This window comes from Pleurodeles waltl, chromosome 11 (assembly GCF_031143425.1).
Source record: "Pleurodeles waltl isolate 20211129_DDA chromosome 11, aPleWal1.hap1.20221129, whole genome shotgun sequence".
In the NCBI taxonomy this organism is placed as follows: Eukaryota; Metazoa; Chordata; class Amphibia; order Caudata; family Salamandridae; genus Pleurodeles; species Pleurodeles waltl.
Window position 1 is genome coordinate 665,738,209 of NC_090450.1, and position 25,485 is coordinate 665,763,693.

Sequence of the window (25,485 nt, forward strand, 5' to 3'; positions counted from 1 at the left end):
GCCTGGTTAGAGGCAAAACAAATGTCTCTAACCAGACTATCACCATTTCCTGACGCACAACCACCAAAAACATGACTCCTTTCTTAGGAAAGACAGGAGTCATGCTCACTACCCCAATGGCCAGCACAGGGGACAGTGGTCCCCTTGGCATGGCCATTGCATCCTGTGCCATGCAGGGCCCCCCACATTAGGGCCCCCAATGGCATTAAAAAAAAGTAAAAACATACTTACTTATACCTACCCTACTCACCAGGGATGGGGTCCCCTATCCTCTGGTGTCCCTTTGGTGTGGGTGGGGTGTTCCTGGGGCTTGAGGAGGGCACCTGTGGACCCATTCCATGGTGTTTAACCATGGAAATGGGTCCATAGATCCCCTAACACCTGATCTGACCCAGGTGTCAAATAATATTTAGCCCCTCCTTCCACCAGTGTGTCATTTTAGCATGGAGGTTGAATATGGGGCTGTAGAGATGGCACCATTTTTTAGATGGGAATGCCTACCTTGCATCTCATTGATGCAAGGTAGGTGCACACATTCCAAAACATGGTGCAAGGTCCTACATTTTGACGCTAGGCGTGTCTAATGTCAAAATATAAATATGGAGTTCGGTTTAGGCTGAATTTGTGTAAAAACAAATGATGCAAATTTGATGCAATTGAAGAATAAACATGGGCCTTGTTGCGCTACCCTGTGCCATGGTCATCATAAATGAGGCCCTAGGTGCTAGATGAAAAACCACCGACCACGGTGACACGTAACTCTACAAATGACTAACACTATGTAAAATTCTACACACAGACATCACTTGCCATGTTACTGAGGTAGCAGTGTTGGCTGGAAGGTGCTCGTGGAAACACAAATTCCATCATGAAAGCTAAAAAGTACATCTTTAACCCCTGATGCAAGTGAAATGTGTACTTGTGAGGCAACTTGTGTATAAGTCCAGTTGAATGGACCCCAGATTGGGAGGAGGACCCAAGTAATGTGTACCAGTTCCCCTTCTTAGAGACATCAGACAGTGCAGGAAGAAATGTAGCTGGACTGCAGATGACCACACACAAATCTGCAGGATACATGTCTTGTGCGCACAAATTGGGCACAATTCTCTCTCACATGTACAAAATGTTACACAACCATGACATGCAAACATGGATTGGGAAATGGCAGTTGTCACACCATGTCACTCAGTTGGGATGTGTGAGGGCATACTATGTGAATGGAATCATGTCAGCTGTCATTGACACTGACGGAAAAACAAAGGCATGGACAACATAATATAGGGCAATACCAACATCTGGGGAGTAGCATGGATGCATACATGTGTCTGTATCGCCCGAATCTGGCATGTCACCAACAACCTATACTAGACACAGCCACATTCTGTCCCACCACACATGTACTGGCTACACAAACATTGAGAGTACTAGAGTAATGAGAATCGGACACCATCCAGCCCTGCTGCACAAAAATGCCAGTCAGGAAGCTGATTTGTATGATGTATCTGCCCATGCACTGCATTGGACCTCACATACAGTGACTGAACAGGTGCATGGAAACAGCACTATACTGACATGATTTACATATCATGTGTTCATAATTGTGAGAAGTACATGACAATACAAATGCACATGACACACATGGGCTGGACATATGTAAATGCAATAAACCAAAGCAATTACATTTTTTTTTTCCTTTATGATTTCAGCTGACCAAGGTTGCGGCATCCAACCATGGGTAATGACACCTTTTGCAAATCCACAAACAGACACTGAGAGGGCCTATAACCAGACACATTTTTGGTCCAGGAAAATTGTGGAGAGGACCATTGGCTTACTAAAAGCCCACTTTCACTGCCTTGATCTATCAGGTGGGGGACTGTTGTATTCTCCACCCATGGTCTGCAAGCTGATCCCGGCATTTGTGCCATTTTGCACAATATCTGTGAAAAAAACAATGTCCCCTGGGATGAGGAGCAGGAGGCTCCCTCAGAGGAGGAGGAGGAGGATGACATGCAAAACTGTCCGGACATACAGAACACTGCTGCCGGTGCACGGCAATGTGCCCACATTATGCAGCATTTCTTTGCCTGAAAGCATGTGGAGTAAGGCATGACTGCCAAACATGTGAATAAATAACTGTACACAACAAATGTCTTGGAGTGTTTGGCACAGTTTCATTTGCAGAAAATCTATATCCAGGAGACCATGAATAGGCACCAAGAGTTGCCAATCTAGTGTGGACACTGTTCTCATCCTCTAAGTACCAGACACAATGCACTAAACTCTGAAAGTGTGGTGTTAAATGTTTGCATTGCCCGCCAAACAAACAAGTTTTTTCTGAAAACAGTCATATCTGCTATTGAACTGTTGGTCCAAAAGGAAAACAGATAGATAGGAATCACTATGGGGGTTATTCTAACTTTGGAGGAGGTGTTAATCCGTCCCAAAAGTGACGGAAAAGTGACGGATTTACCACCAGCCGTATTACGAGTCCATTATATCCTATGGAACTCGTAATACGGCTGGTGGTATATCCGTCACTTTACCGTCACTTTTGGGACGGATTAACACTCCTCCAAAGTTAGAATAACCCCCTATGTGATGTATCAGGGCAACACTGTATGCCTAGGTCCTTAAATAGTAGTCAGGAACTGCAGCAGTTGATCAGTGTACTGCTGATAACTCACAACATCCACATGTTTTGCACTCACAGGTACGACAAACAGTAAGTGTAACACAAAGGACAGTACATCTGTATGTGTAGCACAGTGTCCAGCAAATCAGTGATCATCTTGCATGTATGCCATTAAATGTCATAGCATGTCTTATATTGTTGGCAATAGGTTTGAGTACATCATGACATAGAATGTCTTGTATATGGATGTGGGACAATTAACTATAAAAACCATTACCCCAGACCACCCCTACTCACTGTGCAGCTGACAAAGGATAGAGTCTGTAGCTGTGGGTGACTACTCTTCACAAACACATGCACATGGAAGCACAGCAAAGTCCAAATCATGGCCTAAACAGGACCTGCTAGATTGTGAAGAGGACTCCCAGATTACCCCAGAATTACTCCTTGAGTCACAATATGTTTTGGTACCATTTACCCTACTCCCCTCCACTAGCCAATAAACCAATACTACTGTGCGGCTTATTGCCAAACACATGTGCAGGCCATGGCCCAATGACAATGAGGAGCAGAAACAGCTAGATAATGAGTATGTGGAAGATTGGGATCAAGCACAAAATGTAATAATAGTAGCAACGTTGCTGAGTTACTAAAACTATTCATTTGTGTGGTGCATGCTTGAGTGACTAACACAATGTCAGAAGAGTGTGATAACAAGAACGAGTGTACCTATGTGAGATAAAACACAGCATCCTAACCAGTGTGTGGCCAAATTACCTGCCCAGTCACTGTGTGAGAATGTTATCCGGTTTGCATATATTATAACTTTTTAGTCGCTGAAAATGGTGTTGACAGGCACTGAATGTACCCTGGGACTGCTAACCAGGCCTAGGGCCACTACTTTGAATAAAAGGCATATGCTATATAGGCACAAGCACAATTGCCAAAAAACAAGAGATAATAGGGCAAGGTTAAATCCAACTACCTATAAGTCATTAGTAGATTATACAGCAAGGTTGAATCCAACTACCTATAAGTCCCCAGTAGATGATAGGGCACAGACAATTTGACTGTTGTCTGTATGTCAAATGTGGTGCCAGGTGCAGCTACAATACCCTGTGGCAAACTGGCAGTGTGTCCCCTGATTGGAGATCCCAGGATGCGAGTAACATGAACAAATTGCACCATTCACATCTCCATACACATGCATGTACTAAGGGGCTTATTTACAAGCTCCCTTGACCACCGGGGAATCACTTTTTGCAATGCTCCAGTGGCACTGTGCCCTGCTGCATATTTACAAGGCCATGTTAAGCCACTTTTTGTGCCTTAACACAGCCTTGTAAATATGGGCCGCTCAACACAGTTTTCTGCGACAAAGAGGCATGCAATGGGTGTTGCTGCTGTCATACCCATGCAACACCTATTGCTTTTTGACACTGCCCCAGATTTAAAAGGAAATGTAAATCTGAGGTTGTGCCAAAAACTAATGGCTCCCAGGAGTGGCATTAGAGTGGCACAACAAGGAGAAATACTTTTATTTCTCCTAATTTCTTGCTCTTTCCATGTGTGCTGGATTCTGTAGCACACATAGAAAGAGCAAAATGCAATTCATTATTATTTTTGTGAAGGAAGGTGACTCCTTGCTGGACAAAAACAATCACCCCTCCAATGCAAGCATCCTTGAACCATTGGATAAGGGTGTCTGCATTGGCAGTAGGCAGCTCATTTAGCGACAGTACAGGAGAAAACAGAGGAATGCACCCTATTCTGGTAAATGTGGTGCATCACTGCATTTCAGAAGCACCACATATTGTCTGATGTCTGTTCTGTCCTGAACACACGTGTGTGGACCACATTCCATAGCTCGTCCATGGCATACCTGGGAGTAAACTAAGCAATGGACACAGGTGCCAACATGTAGATGGCATGTGGTGCAACCCTCTGAAGGTGTCGTGTCCAAGAAGCATAGGAAATGTGGCCTATGCGTGGCCAGATCCTTGTAATGCATGTACTTTCACTCATGTACACTTTGTAAACATACATTGGACATAAACTAACATAACTATTCACAGTCAACACAGCAACCCATATTACTAGAAAAATGATTTCCACATGACACCATACACATAGACATATCTGAGTCATTGCATCAAAAACAAATCAACACTTTGTCCAATGTATGTATTTTCCAGCCAAGTAAGCCAAAAATTGACACATGGCATGCACATGTCAGAACTTCCTCATGGTGCTTCGTCATGCGTCCTGTAAAATCCATGCATAGTCGTGGAGCAGCAAAAATTATGCATTGGCTGAAAACTTGAAGCAGCCCAGGAAGTGATGCAATGGCTCAGCCATGTTGCAAACCAGGAACCCCAAAGTTACTTTCACTTTCTCTTACAATCCCAGTCTTTTTGTCTGTGGTTGAGAGAGGTTGTGTGTTGTTGAAGTTGTGTTGAGGAGTGCTGGCGGGGGAGTCTTTTGTGCTGTCTTCTGGCTCTGTTGTGTCCCTGATGTCTATTTTGTCTTGTTTATTTGTCTTTTGCATTGTTTTGAGTGTGTATTGTTGGCAGTTTGTCCTTGGCATAGTTTAGTCTGTTGGGGTAGTTGGGAGTAATTTGAGTTTTTTTGTTCTTAGGGTAATTTTGGGTTTGGATACGGACATGTTGGGGAAGGGAAGGGTCCATGGGATGAGTGTGAAGGAATTGGGTGGGTTTATCTAGCTGGTCATCCACTACTTCCTGACCATGCAGGCCATGGGCGGCCACATGATCCATGGCTATGGGACAGAGGCACAGAAGCAACACTGTGGGAAGGTCCAATTGCACAAGCTGTGGATCTTTGAGTTTGACCAGACAACCCACCAGCTGAAGCATCGGTAGGCAGACATTGTGGCACAAGAGTGTGGCCTACTGTACTACCTCAGGGTCGAGGTCTGTGGAACTCTTGGTAAGTACAGGCTTTGTGAGTGATTCCTGTATTGCTAATTCAAATTGTTGCTGTGTCTAATGTGTGGTTATCCAGACATAGGGCACATTCCTGTCCCCTGTGCCAACCCAAAAAAATGCTGATGGTTAACAATGCAGGCACCCTTGTGTCATGGTTGCCAGAGATGAGTGTACATGTGCAGTAAGGGACACCATTTTGCTCATAAACAATCTTCAATGGGGTTGTCCTTTGTCTTGTGTGCTGTAGTGCAAACATGTGGATAAATAAGCCATTGCAATTCCATTGGACCGCCGTACCACTCTCCCCCGAGGTGATGTATGATTCTGGTGCATTACAAGCCTTATCCTCATGGACAAGCACACTGTGCCACAGAAACTCACCAGTCATGTTACTCCAGTGGTGCAGGATGGCACTTGGCCTGCTAATTGTGGCCTATTGTGTTACTGGTTCACAAATGTCAGGTCTCACATGCCATCACACTCAAATAAGACATGTCAGAGACAAGGGTATCAGAATACTGGGTGGTCCTGCACCTACACTGTGCAGTGTCCCTAACATTCCTTTCAGACACTTTCCTGTTAGCACCAAGGTGCACATGTCAGCTCATGTGCTGTGTGCAGCCTGAGGATGTGGGCACATTTCCAAAACATGGCCTGCTGCCCATGCACATATCAACATGTGTTGCCCTGGGCGATGTCCCTTAGCATTAGGGATGCAATTTTGGGACACATCAGTGGATGATGTCTCATGTAGATGAGTCAGAATGTTTGTGACTGTACATAAATGGAGGGGGTTTGGGAGTGGAGGAAGAGGTTGTGGTTGTAGGAGGTGTTCGTTTGGTGACTTTGGATGAAGGTGCATGCGCTGGAGGCTGTCATGAGGTGGATGGCTGTTGGGTGGGTGTGTGCCTGCTTTTGTGTATCTTGGGAGGTGGCGTAACAGACACACTGGGAGAGGACACAGGGGACGTGTGAATGGCAGTGGGGGTGGTGACTGCACGTTAGCGGGGTGTGGTGGTGTGTGTGCTGTGATGGAAGTAATGCAGTAGATGTAGTGCATGCAGGTGTGACTGGAGACGAGACTGGGAGGGAGGAGGGAGACGAGGAGGACGGGGATACATTGAAGGCAGTGGATGCTGGTGTGTCTGCATGTGTGTGATGCTTGCGTGAGTGCCTGTGGGATGTGTGGTGGTTATGTTTGCCTGAGTTTCCCTTGTGTGTTGACGTGTGTGCATGCTGGTCTGAAGGTGTGCCTGGGATAGGTTGAGGTAGAGGGGATTGGGTCTGGGTGGAGGAAGTTGGAGGGGGGAGGCTAGACACAGGGACAATGGCTGCCATCAGTGCTGAGGCCAGAGTCTGAAAAGCTTGCTGAAGGGCCACCTGACCAGAATGAATGCCCTCCAGGAATGCATTTGTTTGTTGCAACTGCCTTTCTACACCCTGGATGGCATTCAAAATGGTGGACTGGCCAACAGTGAGGGACCTGAGGAAGTCAATGGCCTACTCACTGAGGGCAGCAGGGGTGACTGGGGCAGGGCCTGAGGTGCCTGGGTCGAAGGTGATGCCCACCCTCATGGGTGAGCGGGCACGGGGCAAAGGCTGAGGGGCTGCTGGGAGGGCGGTGCTGGAAAGGGGTTGTGGCAGCTGTACCTGTAGATGCGGGGGGCACAGATGTTGCCGCCACCACAAGGGAGCTCCCATCAGAGGACGAGTCCGTGTCACTGGTGTCAGCTCCTGTCCCCGCCGTGGAGCTCCCCTCGCCCTCCGTGTCACTGGTGAACTCCGAGTCCGTTGTCTCGCCCTCCAGGGCCATGTGGGATGCAGCTCCCTCCTGCTCCGGTGCCACTGCTCCTCCCCCTAATGATGCTAATGCACACAAGAACAGGGAGACCACAAAAAGGGGGGGGAACAACAGAAGAAAAACATGTTGAGTGCATGCATTACCGCTACTGTTGGCGGACACGCCAGACACCAAAGCCCCCTGCACTACGCCACACACTTGGGCTCCACTGTTCAATCCTTGGGACATGGCCTATAAGGCTTTGGATGACATCTGCACACATGGATGACACAGGAGCATGGCTAGGTGTACTTGGCACTGTACACAGGTGGGGTGGGGTGCCACAATGCCTGCCTTACGGAGGGACCTTGCCTACTAAACTCGCCCTGGCCTAGGCAAACCCACAGCCCACCTCCCCCACCCAGACACCTACACTGCCCGCAAAATCAGCAGGATGAGAGTGTACACACCCCCTTGTGGCTGCTGTGATGCCGTCAAGCGCCCATCCAACTCTGGGTACACCACTGCCAGGATCCTGAACATCAGGGGGATCATGGTGCGATGGGCACCCCTCCCACCTTGGGAGGCCATCTCCAGCTGGGCCTCCGCCGTCTTCTTGCTCCAGCGACAAATGTCCTCCCATCTCTTACGGCAGTGGGTGCTCCGTCTGTGGTAGACCCCCAGGGTCCGGACGTCCTTGGCGATGGCACACCATATATCTTTTTTCTGGTGGGCGCTGACCTACATGAATTGTACAGGGGGAAAAGAAAAGTTATTACCAAATGCACCGTCACAGTCATTGGCCCCCATCCCTACCCTTGCCATGTGCACATGCACTCATCGTCGTTTCATGCACGCCTCAATCTCCCCCCCCATCTTTCATCCACCCCACTCCACAAAGGCATAGCCCATACAGCATGCTCCCAGTGTACTTACCTGTTTGTCTGGAGGACCGTAGAGTAGCGTGTGCTGGGGGAGGACCCCATCCACGAGTTTCTCCAACTCCTCCGATCTGAAGGCAGGTGCCCTTTCCCCAGACACTCGAGCCATTGTCTCTTCCAGACCGAGGTCACAGCAGCACTTGCAGTGTAGGTCCTCTCCTGTCAAAGATCAGGTATCGAGTGATTGAACAGATAGAAAATGGCGGTCACGTCCACGACGGTGCATACCGTCACCGCCGGCGTACATCGTCATTGGCTCCTGGGACCCATTGGGTCCAATGTTAACCAATGCAGCATTGCGCCGCGGTCTTTGACCGCCTACTGCGATGGTGCACAACGCCACATCCCATTGTCCCACTTTACAGGTCATGCATCTGCCATTTCAGGGGCCCCCATGGCTTAATTTTTAACTGCGTCACACATACCTAGGCCTAGCCTCAAAACACATACAGGCCACTTTTCGGATTATGATTCGTGTTCTGTGTAAGCTGTGGGTACGTACCTCTGAGTTGGTTGACTATGTGCTCGCTGTTGTCCTTCATAGGCACCGTCCGCTGGGACATGTGCGGAGATGGCAGCATCCTCCGGTGTACAGACCGCTGGTGGACCTGTCGACAATGGAGGAAAGACATGTGATCATCATCTACAGGCTTGGCCGTGCCACAATCCAGGAACTGTGTGCCCAGCTGGAGCCAGACCTGATGTCAGCTATTCGCCATCCCACAGGAATCCCCCCTCAAGTGCAGGTGCTGTCAGTACTCCATTTCCTTGCAATTAGGTCATTTCAAACAACAGTGGCCATAGCATCAGGGATGTCCCAGGCTATGTTTTCCAACGTGTTGTCCAGAGTGTTGTCTGCCCTGCTGAAACACATGCGGAGCTACATCGTTTTCCCTCAGGTGGAGGATTTGCCTACAGTGAAAGGTGATTTATATGCCCTGGGAAATATACCCAACATCATAGGTGCCATTGATGGGACCCATGTGGCTTTGGTACCCCCCACAGGAGTGAACAGGTGTACAGAAACCGGAAAAGTTATCATTCCATGAATGTGCAGATGGTGTGTTTTGCAGACCAGTACATCTCCCATGTTAATGCCAAGTTCCCTGGCTCAGTGCATGACGCCTCCATCCTGCGGAATAGCAGCATCCCTTATGTGATGGGTCAACTCCAGAGGCACCGTGTGTGGCTATTAGGTGAGCACCTGGAAGCAAGTCAGTGGGAATGGTTGTCTGGGTCTTGGGATATCCCTACAGGTTAGTGTGTGTCTAACAGTTGTCCCTCACAATTTGCAGGTGACTCTGGTTACCCCAACCTGTCATGGCTACTGACCCCAGTGAGGAATTCCAGGACAAGGGCAGAGGAACGGTACAATGAGGCCCATGGGCGAACTCGGCGGATTATAGCGCGGACCTTTGGCCTCCTGAAGGCCAGGTTCAGGTGCCTCCATATGACAGGGGGATCCCTATTCTACTCACCAAAGAAGGTGTGCCAGATCATCGTGGCCTGCTGTATGCTTCACAACTTAGCTTTGCGACGACAGGTGCCTTTTCTGCAGGAGGATGGTCCAGATGGCGGTGTTGTTGCAGCTGTGGAGCCTGTGGACAGTGAAGACGAGGAAGCAGAAGAAGAGGACATGAACAACAGGAACTCAGTGATTCTGCAATATTTCCAGTGAGACACAGGTAAGAATACAGACCTGCCTACTACATGTACTTTAACACTACTACCGCTCTACTGTCTGTCGTTTTCACCCAGTGTATTGTCACTGAGTTGTCACTTTCCCTTACGATTTCACAGATGTGGGTCCCACAGTGTGACATCTGTTTTGTTTCCTCATGGACTAGAGCTGTGTGACATAGGTATGTTGACATTACAATTGAAAGAGCATTTTGTCACTGTAATTGCTAATACACTATTTCGAAATCACAGACTGACTCCAGATTGTTTTGTGCTTCAAGGGTGTTTATTTAAGTGCTCAATATTGGAGGGGATGTAAAATGGTGAGGGGTGATGGTGTAGGAATGTCTGTGGCAGAGTCCAGTCTATTAGTCTCACAGGTGCATTGCCCAAATGGGCATAGGAAGTGGAGCTGGGGCAGTTTGAGGATGCACAGGGTGACAAAGTGGGACAGAAAGATAACATTCAGGGTGGTCTCATTTCTTGGCGGGGGTCTTGGCATCGTTCTCTGTCTTTGTCCTGGATCTCAGGGACCGTTTGCGGGGTGGTTGTCCCTCTGCAGGGGGTGGGGTGCTGGTGTGGTGGTCCTGTAGCGGTGCCTCCTGTCCACTAGTGCCAGCGGAGGTGGTGGGCAGTTCATCATCCATGCTAGTGTCAGGGGCCCCTTGTTGTGCCACAGTGTCCCTCCTGGTGTTGAGTACTTCTTTCAGCACCCCTACGATGGTGCCCAGGGTGGAATTGATGGTTCTGAGTTCCTCCCTGAAGCCCAAATACTGTTCCTCCTGCAGGCGCTGGGTCTCCTGAAACTTGGCCAGTACCGTTGCCATCGTCTCCTGGGCGTGGTGGTAGGCTCCCATGATGGAGGAGAGGGCCTCGTGGAGAGTGGGTTCCCTTAGCCTGTCCTCCCCCTGTCGCACAGCAGCCCTCCCAGTTCCCCTGTGTTCCTTGGCCTCCGTCCCCTGGACCGTGTGCCCACTACCACTGCCCCCAGGTCCCTGTTGTTGTTGGGGTGGTGGGTTAGCCTGGGTTCCCTGTAGTGGTGGACACTCTGCTGCTTGACGTGTCCTCGGTACAGAGGTATGGGCCCACTGGGTGGGTGCTGTGCTGGTGTTTCCAGAGGGCGGAAGGTCTGTAGTGGCCTGTGACTGTGTCAGAGGAACCGACTGTCCCAAGGTCCCTGATGGGCCGGGCTGATCATCTAGTTCCAGTTGGACAGAGCTGCTGTCATCACTGTGGGCCTCTTCTGTTGGTGTTATGGACATGTGTGTACCCTCCTGTCCGGTGATGTTGGGTAGGGGTCCTGCAGGGTGATAAAAGGATGTTTATTACATCTGTGTGTGCCATGGTGTGCAATAGGTGGGTGACCGTGTACCCCAGTGCTTGCATTCCTGTGTGGTTCCTTGTGTGATGGTGGTTTAGGGGGATGTATGGGTATGTGCAGTGGCCATGCTTTGGTGATGAGTGTCCATGCTTTGTTGTTGCATGCAGGGCTTGGTGTTGGGATGGGTGGGTTGTGATAGTGGGACATTTGTGAGGAGTAGGAGTGATGGAGTGAGGGTGAGGGTGGGGTTATGTGATGGCATGCAGGTAGGGTGGGGGGTGTAATAGTAAAGCTTTGACTTACCAGAGTCCATTCCTCCATCTACTCCTGGGAGGCCCTCAGGATACAGAATCGCCAAGACTTGCTCCTCCCATGTTGTTAGTTGTGGGGGAGGAGGTGGGGGTCCGCCGCCAGTCCGCTGAACCGCAAGGTGGTGCCTTGAGACCACGGAAACCACCTTCCCCCATAGGTCGTTCCACCTCTTCCTGATGTCATCCTGATTTCTTGGGTGCTGTCCCACTGCGTTAACCCTGTCCACTATTCTTCGCCATAGGTCCATCTTTCTAGCTATGGAGGTGTGCTGCATCTGTGCTCCGAATAGCTGTGTCTCTACCCGGAAGATTTCCTCCACCATGACCCTGAGCTCCTCCTCAAAGAACCTGGGGTGTCTTTGCCGTGCCATAGGGTGGTGTGTATAGTCATGAGTGGGGTGATATTTAGTGGTGTGTTGTGTGAGGTGCGTGGAAGTTCTGTGGGTGATGGTATTGTGTGCCTGTGGATGCTTGGTAGTTGTTTGTGGTGTCTCTCTCTGGCCTTCTCTCTGTAATTGTGGTCGTAGGGGTTTGTGGGTGATGTGGGTGTGTGTTTTATGTTATAATGGGTGTGTGGGAGTGGTGGGTGTATGTGTATCAGGTGTGTGTATTTGGAATTGTCCAATGTGGCTGTGTTTTGTAAGAGTGTGTGTATTTTGAACTGCCAATGGAATACCGCGGTTGAAAGACCTCCGAGTGGATTCGTGTGTTGTGATAGTGTGGGCATATTTCTGTTGGCGTGACGGTGGAGGATTTGTTTTCACCAGTTTATCACTGACCTTTGGTGTGGCAGACTTGTGTGGGTGTCTGAATTTTGGCGGATTCCGTGATGTGGGTCATAATAGCTGTGGTGGAATTCCGCGGCCGCAGCAGTGTGTTTGCGGTCTTCTGCATGGCGGTAAGCGGCTTTTACTGTCAATGTTGTAATGAGGGCCATAGTGTTTTGGTGATGGAGAAAACATGTATGCGCATTGTCTTTGGCCATGCAGCAATAACCTCTAATGATGTAAGACAAATGAGGGGACAAGGAAGTCTAACTACAGTTGTATGTTGCATAGTCATGGACATGTGTGATCAAAGTGAGGCTGGAGTATTGGGAGTCATGGCTGAGTGTGTGCTATGAGTCATGTAGGTGCTGAGTACCATTACACTCAACTTCCCTTGAAAAATCTTGGGCTAGTACGTCATTTTAAAGCCATAAACAATATACCTGAGATATATATGTATAGTAAATTCACATATTTGTGCATGTCAGCCTGCCATACCAATGTATGACACTGAGACATGTCAAATGGCCTAATTGAGATGTCAGAACCATAATTCTTTTATGGGCATTTGCAAGTCATGTGCAATGTGCACTATCTGATAACAGTGTTTATTGTGCAACATTCACAGTGCTATGTCTCATGTTGTTTCTTGCAGGTGGACCCGAACCATACACCAGAGGATAGGTGGACCACTTCCATGACCCCGATGATACCAGTAAATGTCATCCTGTATGTGTAATGGCTAGTGCAAGGATTGTGGGTGATGTTGTATGCTGTATGCAATGCCATGTACAAAGTGCATTTATAAAAACTCCATAGGCTATGCATGTTCATGCACAGTAAGAGAGAGGTTCACCCCTGGATGTGCATTTTCATCTGACTAATGTCAAGGAGGTTCTGATTGTAATTGCTAAGAACCCACACATTTGCTAGTATGGGCAAAGAGAAAGGACCACATTGCCAGGATCTGTGAACACATATGGTAGTGGACTCATGAGTGAACAAGGCAAGGCACTGTATACCTGAAAAAAAGATTTTCAAATAAGCAAATCAGCTGTTGTTACTCACAGTGCAAACCATGTCTGATGTGTCTGGATAGCCTACGCACGGGGGCTTATTCACAAGCCCTGTGGCACAGTCTAGTGCAGAAAGAGTCTTGCTGTGCCAACCAGCGACTCCAGAAGAGGCCATGACTGCTGAGTTTCTACAAGATACTGGGCATTTCTGCCCTCTCACCCTGTGCTTGTATATGAATTGGGGCCTAGTGCCAAGGCAGGCACTCTTCTACCATGGCGCAAGGATGCCTGCATTGTGGGGATGGGTATTTTTGTGCAAGAATGGACACATTCCTGCACAGAAACTATCACAAGAGGTGTCTTCCACTTACTCTGTGTGCTGCATTCTGCAGAACACGTAGAAGGCAGGAAAAATGATGAAAAATAAAGATATTTTTTATTGTTTTCTCACTTCTACTCCACCTCAGATGTTGCATAGAAATATGACGCATCCCCAGACTTGACAACTCTGGGAATGCATTGGATTCATTGACATTCCATAAGTGATCTGTGGGAACTCAACAGCAACGCCCATGGGACACCCCTTTCATGCTGTTTCATGCGTGAAAGGGACTAATATTGACAAGGCCATGAAAAGCCACACTGGGTGGCTTGGCATGGACTTGTAAATATGGGATGTCACACTGTGCCACTGGAGCCTCTATAAAAATGATGCTCCGGTGGTACGGTGTGTGGGTAGGACCTAGGAAATTAGTCTCTGTATGATTTCAAAGACGGTGCTGACAGTGAGAACATGTGTCCAAGGTACAGTCACAAACACATCTGGCAATGTGGGGTTCTCAAACATGTTCCTACTGTGTTCACCATGTGAACACCACAGTAGCTCATGTATGCCCAGGACTGAGAACTGTGATATTGGCCCTATGATGAGCAGGACAGTGGTCAACATAGCACACTTGGAATTGCTGTTGACTTGACCACATTTGAGTTGTGATGTCACATACTTTCTGTTGTATGTATCAACATTGCTATCCCCTGTAAGCCTCAGAGATCGGGAAACGTGTGTTATGCTAGAGGGATTTTCATACAACAGTTTAAGACCCCATGTCAAATTCCAGATCATCTTCAGATATTGCTAGCCCTGATAGTCTACAGTCTCTAATGCAAACAGGTCCATACAATGATCTACATTTGCCAATGCTTTTGCAAGATCCCTGTGTAGATGCAATGTGGGGCATGAATGCATCCACCGATTAAATGGCTGTGCTAAGTGCTTGTGCAACAAGGTGACATGAATTTTGGACACATTGGTACAGGCAGTAGGCTGCATAGTGGGACCCATCCATTACTCAGGGAGGATGCTAGGACTCATGGCACGGGCCACCATATACTTGTGTCAAGTAGGCTCACCTTATCCAAATGAGACTACTGGATTTGGGAGGCAGAATCTCTTGCACTGTGGGGTACTGAGTCTGAACCCACTACAGATGACACCTGTTGGCCTAATCTGGGTTTTGTTCCAGCTAACTAGCAGTGCCTCATCTCCTCCCTAGAGCAGGGATGATTGGGCAGTCGAACGCATGACACAATTGACTCCTCAGCGTAATCGTGGTCACTCAGATCTCATCTGTTTTTCTCAGTTACATTAGTCACGCATATGCAAGGACAATCAAAGGCAGAGTATAGTTCAATAAGGTTTTATTGAAGTGACTGCATCTTAGATAATAAAGCATGCATTGCAATCACTAGGACGATGAAGCATGACAGTATTAAAATTTAAAGCATAAAAATAATGCTACCGTATTGTCACTACGATCGTTAAGAATACTCCTACCTAGGCGATGTTAGAGCACAGCATGTTAAGCCCTAATTCTGCCCTTCAGGTTCCACTGGGAAGACATCATCCCTCATACCTGAGCAAGAGGCCTGTAGTCTACATAAGCAGCTGCAGCAAAGCACTCAGACATAAGCATACAGTTGTGGTCATCTGGCTGGAATCTCCCTCTAATATGTTTATAATAAAACAGCTGATGTTCCAAGAAAAAATCCCCACGTAAGAGTATGTATGTTTCTGTGACCATTAGAGTCAAAGCGTACACTTTTGCCGGCAACCTATTTTACCGCAGCCTTGAGAAAAACACAGAGTGAAAGAAATGTCTTGTTTCAGAAAGCAGTGCTGGCCTAGGCAAAGAACGGCTAATTAGATAAAATAAAACAAGACAGCAAATGTGGCTATTGTTAAAATAATTTAAAAAAGCTGAATAAAATATGTCTAGGTTAACGTGCACAGCGACAGGCCTAGTTTGCGAAAATAACGTGTGTAAAACTTTAAGTAAAAAGGCTACACAACACCTACAGGATTGTATATGGGAGTAGTTTCATGCATCTCTGGGCATTGTGAGTGTACTATCCACCCTCCATACTCCATGATACCTGGCACATGTAGATTCCATGAAGTGTGTCCAGATATATGTCCTTGCCAGATCAGGCCCATAATATTGTTAGACATGCCATCTGAGTCACGGTCCTTGCTCAGATGACTTTGATAAATGACAATGGATCCAAGGGCAATGGAGTATGCAGAAGGGACATTGATGAGCAATGCAACATGATGGATGTGCCATGCCATGGCGACAATACAACATTTTACATAGCCATAATAAATGAAGAGATGGCGATTCACGGATGTCTTAAGGCGGGTTATTGCTAGTGTGTTTCAGTAGCTTTGGCTTGGTACATTGACCATAATGTATATGAAAAGAAGGATATTGAGCAGATGAATGTTATTTTTTGCCCTTCCAGATGTTCTTGTGATATGTGATGATTGCTGATTGTGTTTACATGACATGCTTAGTGCTCATTTGCCAAAACTAACTTTGTCTGACACATATTCTTCCTATTTACTCAGGTAACGTGAGCCCGTTCTAGAGGCATGCTTTGAAAAATGCAAGGACCAATACACTCACATCTGCCAGGTGAAGAAGACATTAAGAAAGATGGGCAAGATGTACATGAGGAAGCATGCATCTGGGTCATGGAGTGCCTTCCCCCAGTGGGCACTGAAAAGGGAACCAGACACACCTAACACTGTCATGGCAGGTTTTGGGCCACCTACAGGGGTGGGCCTGTAGGGGCTGGTCTATCACCCTCCACTGCACCACCCACGGCTCCTGCCCAGCACAGCCCCCACTACCGGTCCAGTGGGAAGATTTTGAGTGGGACATGAGCCAGGAGGTGGCAGACCTGAAACTACGCATGGCCATTATGGAACCTGAACTGCTGCAAATGGTGGGATGCTCTGTTCACTCAAGGCAGCCATCTGCAAGCCCTGAGGAGCTGGCTGGCCCAACTTAGACTTACCTCCCTCCCCCTTGTCTATTGTTGGTTTAATTGCTGGGGTTCTAGATAGTGTTAGGTAAGGTAATGTAGTGTGGTTTAGTTGTACGACATAGTGGTTTTTATTAAAGGTGGGGTGTTTTAAGGGCTTTTTTATGTTTCAGTTGGTTTTAGGGGGAATAATAATGTTTGTAATAAAAATAAAATGCAAAATAAAAACAAATATACAAAATCACAAAAAATATATCTTTGTTTAGGCCTAGATGTTTAGGTAGGTTCTGTGTAGGTGTAGTTGCTGTCGTCCTTCACTACAGATGTGTTTTAGGGGTGTTGAGGGTTGATGTTTGTCATGTGGCATTAAATGAATAGGATAAGATAAGATAAGTTAAGTTAGCTGTAGATGGAATACGATTAGGTAAGGTAAGTTAGGTTAGGATTGTTATGTTAGGTAGTTAAGGGAGTTTTATTTTATTGTTATTAATCTTATTAAAATTGTAGTTTCCTACCTTTTGGTCTCCATCATGGTTTCTGACTAGGATTTAGCATGTCTGCACAGGTTGTGTTGGGGACTTGCCTTTGGGTTTGCAATCAGTATTGTGATATGTGAGACAAGGTGGATTGTCTATTGGCAAGTCGGTGTCATGTTGGCAAGGAGATCCTATCAGTTATCTACAAACAGCACTTATGATTGTAACTGCCAATCTTGATATTAATTGATAAGCATCCCAAAACAGGGATTCCTGTGCATTTGCTCGGTGGTGGGAATGTACAATAAATGAATTGATGGAATGTTGTTGTTTGTGTTTTTGCCATCATCCTAACTCATGGCTTTGTTACTCACACACTTATGCATGCCCCTCATAGACTTAAAAGTGCATCATTTGGTTGTCACATCAATATTGACTTGTTGATAACATCCTTGTGTAGACCAGCCACTTGTGGTATCAGTTACATTAGCTGTCACAATGATTGCATGCTACCTGTTGCAATACATGCCTTCGAGTCATAGGAACTGTTTGTTTATCAATGTACTTATCATATTCCCAAAGTATGTTCACTCAGTCTATGTTGCTTTGTCTTGGACGGCAATCCACACATATCCCTTTGGTAAGTAGTCAATGTACTTGCCTCATACACTGCACCATGTTCAGCTTAGTCCTGACTCAAATACACATACGGCAGACAGTTTTGACTAAGTGATTTTATTTACATGTACAAACATTTTGTAGGTGGACAGGACCAGTTCATGGGAAAACAACCCCAATAGGTTTATAGGGCCAGTGGATGTCTAGGGAGAGTCCATTGGGTTTATCATGTCATAGGACATGTTTATTGAGGAGGAGGAGGAGGACAACATTGACGTTAGAGAAGATTGGCCACAATCACAGTACACATTTGTGAGAGGTCAACAGTTGGAAATTCCAGCTGAGGATGGTGCCAGGTGTTTTGACACTGGCATGATCTTTGGCACAGAGCAAAGGAGAAAGGGGCCATGTCCCACTGAGAAAAGCTACCAGGCAGTTTTCCTGGTGAAAGATGTTCCTTCAACATCTTCATCCTCTGATGTATGTGGTGCCTCCCATGACTGGGTGTTGTCAGTGCTGAAGGAGAGAGTGGCACACACACACCAGGGGCTGAAGATGTGGATGCTGTGTCCATGGGAACTCTGCAGCAAGGAGGACCTGCATGGCCTGCAACTCTGCAGCAAAGTCATGGTGAAGGGTACCTAAGGTGGCAATGATGGAGTCCTATATCTGCTCCATGGACTCCAAGACATTTAGTAATGCCCCAGCCTGTTGGCAACACTGCTGGTGGCACTTGGGCTGGACATTTGCTTGTCCCTCAGCCTCATGACACCAGCGATGTCAGCTACAGACTTCTGGAGGCCAGGGAGGGGAGAGTCAGTACCTCGTTTGGAAGACGAGTTGTACTCATTTGTACTGAGGCACCTCAGGACTGCATCTAGGGTACCCACCACAGTGTCCATCCCCACCCACAACGTATCAGCCAGCTCATGCCGGACTTCTACTGCAGTTTTTTGGAATATTGGGTCCTGGGAGTCAAGAGATGTGGTTAACCTAGCAAGTGGTGCCTGTTGGCTGTTAAGTGGATCATCTGGAGACCCTGCAACGCTTTCTATCCTCCCTGTAAAAGGAGATAGTGTCTGGATGGCACCCAGGATTTCCTGGGGGGTTTCAGGATATATGGTTTGCAGCTGGTCAGCCGCATTATCGGAGAAGTTCAGGACAGGCAGCTGACCAGGAGGTATGGTGTCATCATCTGCAATGAAATGGAGGTAAGTTAATGTTGATCTCTGCTAAAGATTGAGTTGACTGATCAGGTTTACAAACAAGATTTCCAAGGGAGAACGTGAAATACCTATTTTCAAAGGCCCTTGCATTACACTGCTCAACTGGCATGTCATTGATGTTGATGCTCCAGTGGGACAGTGTGCAGGCCCATATTTTACAAGACCACCCCACACCAGCTTGTGGCACTTGATATGGCCCTGTAACAGTGTACTCCTTTCACTCATTACATGGCAATCAAGATGAGTTCCTTGGGTATTGGTATAGGTGTTCACCCACAACACCCATTGAGTCCATAGGAATGTGACACATTCCCATATTTAGATATCTGGAAATGCATCAGATTCCAATCCAACCTCAGGAATGACATTCAGTGGTGCAACAGAGAGAGAAAATGTTTTGGTCCACATTTTTCCACAAGTCAATGTTTGCAGCATTCAGCAGCACACATATTAAGTGGAAGTTGACATTCATGATTGTTTGAGTTCAAGAACATGTCCCTTTCAGCACATGTTCACTAATCTCTGCAATGCAGGCACATCTACAACATGGTGCAAGGGTGCCTGTGCTGGCTCTAGGAAGAAGGTAGTACATCATCATTTGTGAAAGTGTAGGTGTGTGTTGCATTTTGGTAACTACTACATAGCCATGCACTTTCTAAATGATGTAGCATAGTGAGCTTGTTTGCTGCACCACTTGCATTATTTCCTCATAAAATGTTGTCCAAGGTTGGACAGTGATGTGTCATAGACATGTTGGCCATGGATATTGATGCATGGTTTTCCTGGATTTGCATTGTTAAGGGATTGTTCTCACAGGCACTGTGTGCCAGCTCTAAGGAGATGGGCTTCTGTACTACTGTGTAATTTGGCTCAATTACATTCCCCCATATCATTCTGATTTGAATTGTTGATCTGCAGAGTGTCCCACATCATATGACTCAGGCCCACACCACTGAATGTGTTCAGACCTCCTCAGGATACTCATCTTGAGTCCAGATACACAAGTAAGTGGCACACGATAATCCTACCCAAATCATACATTCATTCTCACAGGGCTATCACAGGTAGATCATGCATGTGCATATCCAGAGGGACTGCAGGATGTTTTGTTACAGACAGCAATTGTTGGGGCCTCACCCCATCTTGTAGTGGTGTAGTGGTTTGTGGCAAGTCCATACATCTGAATCCCACATCAAGGTTTATTGGTATCCTTTTGTCAAACCCCTATTTGACATCCTCCAAATTGTACATGTAGTGCCATGAGACATTGTTGGGTTATTGTCCTTCCTGGCATGTGACACAGCTCCCCCAGTCCACATGATGTGTCGGTTGTGGTCCCCCAATAGGTTTTCACTGCCATCCCTTCCCAGGTGCTCCACAAAAATTGCCCAGTCAGGCCAAGTGATGTATTTGTATTTGTGTATGTACCATGCTGTACACATGCCCGTTTCTGCCTCACCAGTATATACAGGCTCCCCATTCACACCAAATGTAGTGCTGACATGAGGAGTCAGCACCTACCATGCAGAGCAGTAGTGGTGTCCCAACATGCTCACACATAATCATTAGTTTGTTCACACATGTTACAATGTTGTATATTTTTAGCATCACACACCTTCCATTTGCTATTTTGTGATGAGTTCCTGTGGTCCCTTCCATGGCAGATGCCACCTGTGTGCACTCTCTTGCCCACCATGTCAGCATGCAGGGTACAATATACATGTATCTTGCCATGTCCCTAGGTGTGTATACCTCCCTCTCAGATGAGTTGTTTGTCTTGTGACACAACCGTTCCATTCAGAGAATTTCGATCTTAGATTAGTGTGCATGAGCCCAAGTAAGACCAAGTAGCTACATGGTGCAAGGATGCCTGCATTGGAGCTAGGCAGCAGTTTTTGCTCCATTGCTGAGGAAACTGCAAGGATACCTTGAATTTTCAGTGCAATCCTTTCCTCCCTGCACATTAAACATGACCCAGTGCTGCACAGCTAGTTGGAGGCACTGCACTGGCCTGCACAGAGTCTTTTCTTCGTACATGATGCACAAAGGGCCTAATTTATGTGGCAGGTGGTACAGGACGGAGGGGCAACTACCTTGCTGTACAAGCATATGCCACCGGGAAAAAGCATAAATGTGCCTTATCTACAAGCCAAGGTGCATTTCTTTCCTCTCCCTGTGTTGGTGCACACATTGATGCCTAGTGACAACGCAGGCACCATTGCACCATGAAGCAAGGATGCCTGCCTTGTGAGGATGAATGTTTTTGTGCATTAAGGGACACCCTCCTGCACAAGGTACAATCACAGGAGTTTTTTTTCCTCTTTCTATGTGTGCTGCATCCAGTACAAACAGGATGACATAAAGATATTTCTCCCCGTTGCATCATTATTACGTCATCCCTTGGGTAGCATAGGAATGTGGCATATTCCAGACTTGTAAAACTGTGACTGCATGAAATTCCTTCAGTTTCCTTGGTTGTTGCTTGTGAACATCCCAAGCACCACCCACGGAATTTCCATTTCATGCAGTGTTATGCGTGAAAGCTGTCCATATTTACAAGGCCAGGAAAAGCAATGCAAGATGGCTTTCCGTGGCCTTGTACATATGGGCTGGCACACTGCAGCTCTGGAGCATCAATTAAACTTGACACTCTGGTGGCGCAGCATCACATTAGTGCCTCGCAAATGAGGCCAATAGTGAGGTAAACAGAGAATGATGCTGCCCTTCAGAAAATGAAGAAAGTGAGGTGATGGTTGTGGCCTGGGTTTTTCTAATTTTGTGAGGTCAGTGCCTCATAAGTGCACCAGCATACTACACAATAGCTTGCAGACGGTGCATTCTGGCACATGGACATGGCTGACAACCCATTTTGACGTTGCATAGTGACCACACTGCCCCCCACTGTGGCCTACCTTGTGGTTGTTGTAGGTCCTCATATGCTGCATTGTCATGTCTTTGGACTCCTGTCACCAAGTCCTCATGGATGGCAGCTGCCATCATCTCCTCCCGGTCATCTAGCTCCTCCGGGGGTCCTGGACTTCCACCTCCGGTCTGCAATGCTGCCTTGCAATTGATGGTCAGTTTCTCCTTTGTTCTGCTTTTGCAATCCTGCCAGCACTTCTTACAGTTGATAAGTGTCCTCTTGTCCTCTGTCGCACCGTTGACTTTGTCTAGTATGGACTACCGTATGGTCTTTTTCTTCCCTAATGGCAATTTGAAGGTGACAAATAGCTGTTGTTGATGCTGCGTCACCTCACGCATGAATATGTTGTTTCCCCCTTACTGAACCTGCACTTCCTCTTTCTCTTCCCCTTCTCAGGGGAGTCTTTCTGGCCATCCTGGCTGGTACTGGGGTTGGAATATGTGACAGAACAACTAGGTCCTTAACAACTATAGCCTAAACCACTACTGTTAAACAACTAAAAAGTCTCTACAACTAAGTACTGAACAACTACTGTCTAAACAACTATTGTGCCTGAATAACAATTGCCTGAACAACTAATATAAATATATACATTCTAAACAACTAATAAACCATAAAAACCAAAAAGAAAACCTTACCTTAAAAGTAGTTGTTCAGGCAATTGTTATTCAGGCACAATTGTTGTTTAGACAGTAGTTGTTCAGTACTTAGTTGTAGAGACTTTTTAGTTGTTTAGCAGTAGTGGTTCAGGCAAGTAGTGGTTTAGACCTAGTTGTTCAGGATGTTTCCCCTGGGGTTGTCATGGGGTGTCTGATCTTCAGGGATCTCCATTTCTGCTTCTGCAGTGTCTCCTGTTTGCATTGTTTTTGTGAAGCATCATTTTCCGGCTGTTTTTCCAGCTCTTTTAGGCGCTAAAGTGACGGTAAGCTGCCTAGCGTCATATTACATGCTGCTAATCAGGCTATCGTCACTTTTGTAGCACTCGCGTCAGTTTGGTTTACGACGCATTAAACAAGGTAGCATCATTTGTTTTATGTTGCCCAGATCTTAACGCCATGTGGTGCTGTTTTGCAAAATAGAGTATAAGAATGTTGTTAGGTTCTGTTGTTATACGGCGTTAAAAATTGTGACGCAATGCTGCACCAGCTTTGGGTCATTCTTGTAAATGAGGCCCAAAGTATCTGTTTCTTGCATCATGCCACTGTAGGCTGCCCTGTAAACAAAGCCTGCATCCTGTGCAGATCATAGAGGGACAGTTAGAGCACACTGATTTCCTTCTGCTTGTCATGGATGGAACCTTTCACCCATTTCACGCAAGAGGTGAAAAGTCACTTCTCTCTACTAACCTTTGTTTGCACCAAACATTACTTCAGCGGTCACCACCTTTTCAGAGTGTTGCAAATATTTATTTTTTTCTTGGATATCTTCGATTTCCTCCTCCATCTGAGGTCCTCTGTTCTCCAGGATCATGCCTATTACTTACTTTCTGTCTCCTCTGGGCCTTTCTGAGTTTGCTTGAAAGCAACAGCTTGTGGAATCTTTCCTGTCTCAGTCTTGGCACTGCAGGGGCCAAAGTCCTGCCCTTTTTTTAACTACCAGAAAGCAACACCCTTCACAAAAGGGCCAAACTGAGCATCAAAACATTAGCTATTTGGGTTGGAGTGCACTCTAGAGTAGAACGGAATATATTAGGGACTTCGGTGTGCTTGTTTCCAATAAACTGCTACTGGACCCCAGACAATAAACCTCAGAGGTGTAGCATGAGACAAATAGAGGCTGCAATCAATTTGTTTTTAATAATTTCAAGATTTTAATGGCATTTCTTGCAAGTGTAAATGGTGAAAGTATGAAGTATTTTCATAAAAAGTCTGTTAATTTCCCATACTTTATTGACAAAATGTGATATCAAAGTTTCAAACAAAGTCTTTAAATAGAAGTGTCAAAAATAAAGCAGTTCATAGTGAGTAGAATCTCACAGAATGTCTGGAAGAAATCACAGCTGTTAGACCTGATAGCCTTAGGGTAGTCACCCCTAACTTTTTGCCTGCCTCCCTCCACTTTTTGGACACTGTTTTTGCTGGTTTATAGACTCTGCGCACTTTACCCCTGCTAACCAGGGCTAAAGTGCATATGCTCTCTCCCCTAAAACATGGTAACCTGGAATCATACCTGATTGGACTATTAATTTACTTATAAGTCCCTAGTAAGGTGCACTTTATGTGCATAGGGCTGGTAAATTAAATGCTACTAGTGGGCCAGCAGCACTGGTTGTGCCACCCACTTAAGTAGCCCCTTTTCCTTGTCTCAGGCCTGCCATTGCAAGGCCTGTGTGTGCAGTTTCACTGCCACATCGACTTGGCATTTAAAAGTTCTTGCCAAGCCTAGAACTCCCCTTTTTCTACATATAAGTCACCCTTAAGGTGTGCCCTAGGTAACCCCTAAGGCAGGGTGCTGTGTAGGTAAAAGGCAGGACATGTACCTGTGTAGGTATATGTCCTGGTAGTGTAAAACTCCTAAATTCATTTTCACACTACTGTGAGGCCTGCTCCCTTCATAGGCTAACATTGGGGCTGCCCTCATACACTGTTAAAGTGGCAGCTGCTGATCTGAAAGGAGCAGGAAGGTCATATTTAGTATGGCCAGAATGGTAATACAAAATCCTACTGACTGGTGAAGTCGGATTTAATATTACTATTCTAGAAATGCCACTTTTAGAAAGTGAGCATTTCTTTGCACTTAAATCCTTCTGTGCCTTACAATCCACGTCTGGCTGGGCTTGGTTGACAGCCCCTTGTGCATTCACTCAGACACACCGCAAACACAGGGTACTCAGCCTCACTTGCATACATCTGCATTTTGAATGGGTCTTCCTGGGCTGGGAGGGTGGAGGGCCTGCCCTCACACAAAGGACTGCCACACCCCCTACTGGGACCCTGGCAGACAGGATTGAACTGAAAAGGGACCTGGTGCACTTCTTAGCCACTCTTTGAAGTCTCCCCCACTTCAAAGGCACATTTGGGTATAAAACAGGGCCTCTGCCCTACCTCATCAGACACTTGCTGGAGAAGAAACCTGAACCAGAAACTACATCCTGCCAAGAAGAACTGCCTGGCTGCTCAAAGGACTCACCTGCCTGCTTTCTACAAAGGACTGCTGCCTTGCTGTTGCCCTGCTGCCTTGCTGAACTCTTGTCTGGCTGTGAAAGTGCTCTCCAAGGGCTTGAATAGAGCTTGCCTCCTGTTCCTTGAAGTCTCAGGACCAAAAAGAGCTCTCTTTTACTTGGACGCTCCGTGCGCCGAAAATTTCGACGCACAGCTTGTTTCGCGGTGAGAAAAACGCCGCACTCCGACGCTGATCGACGCAACGCTCTTGGGACGATCGAAGATCCGACGCACGGCCTCGCAAGGACAACGCCGCCCGACCTCTAGAGGAGAAATCAACGCGACGCCTGCCGTGAGATCGTTATTTCAACGCGCAGCCCCGCAGATCGAAGTCTAGAGGAGAAATCGACGCGAC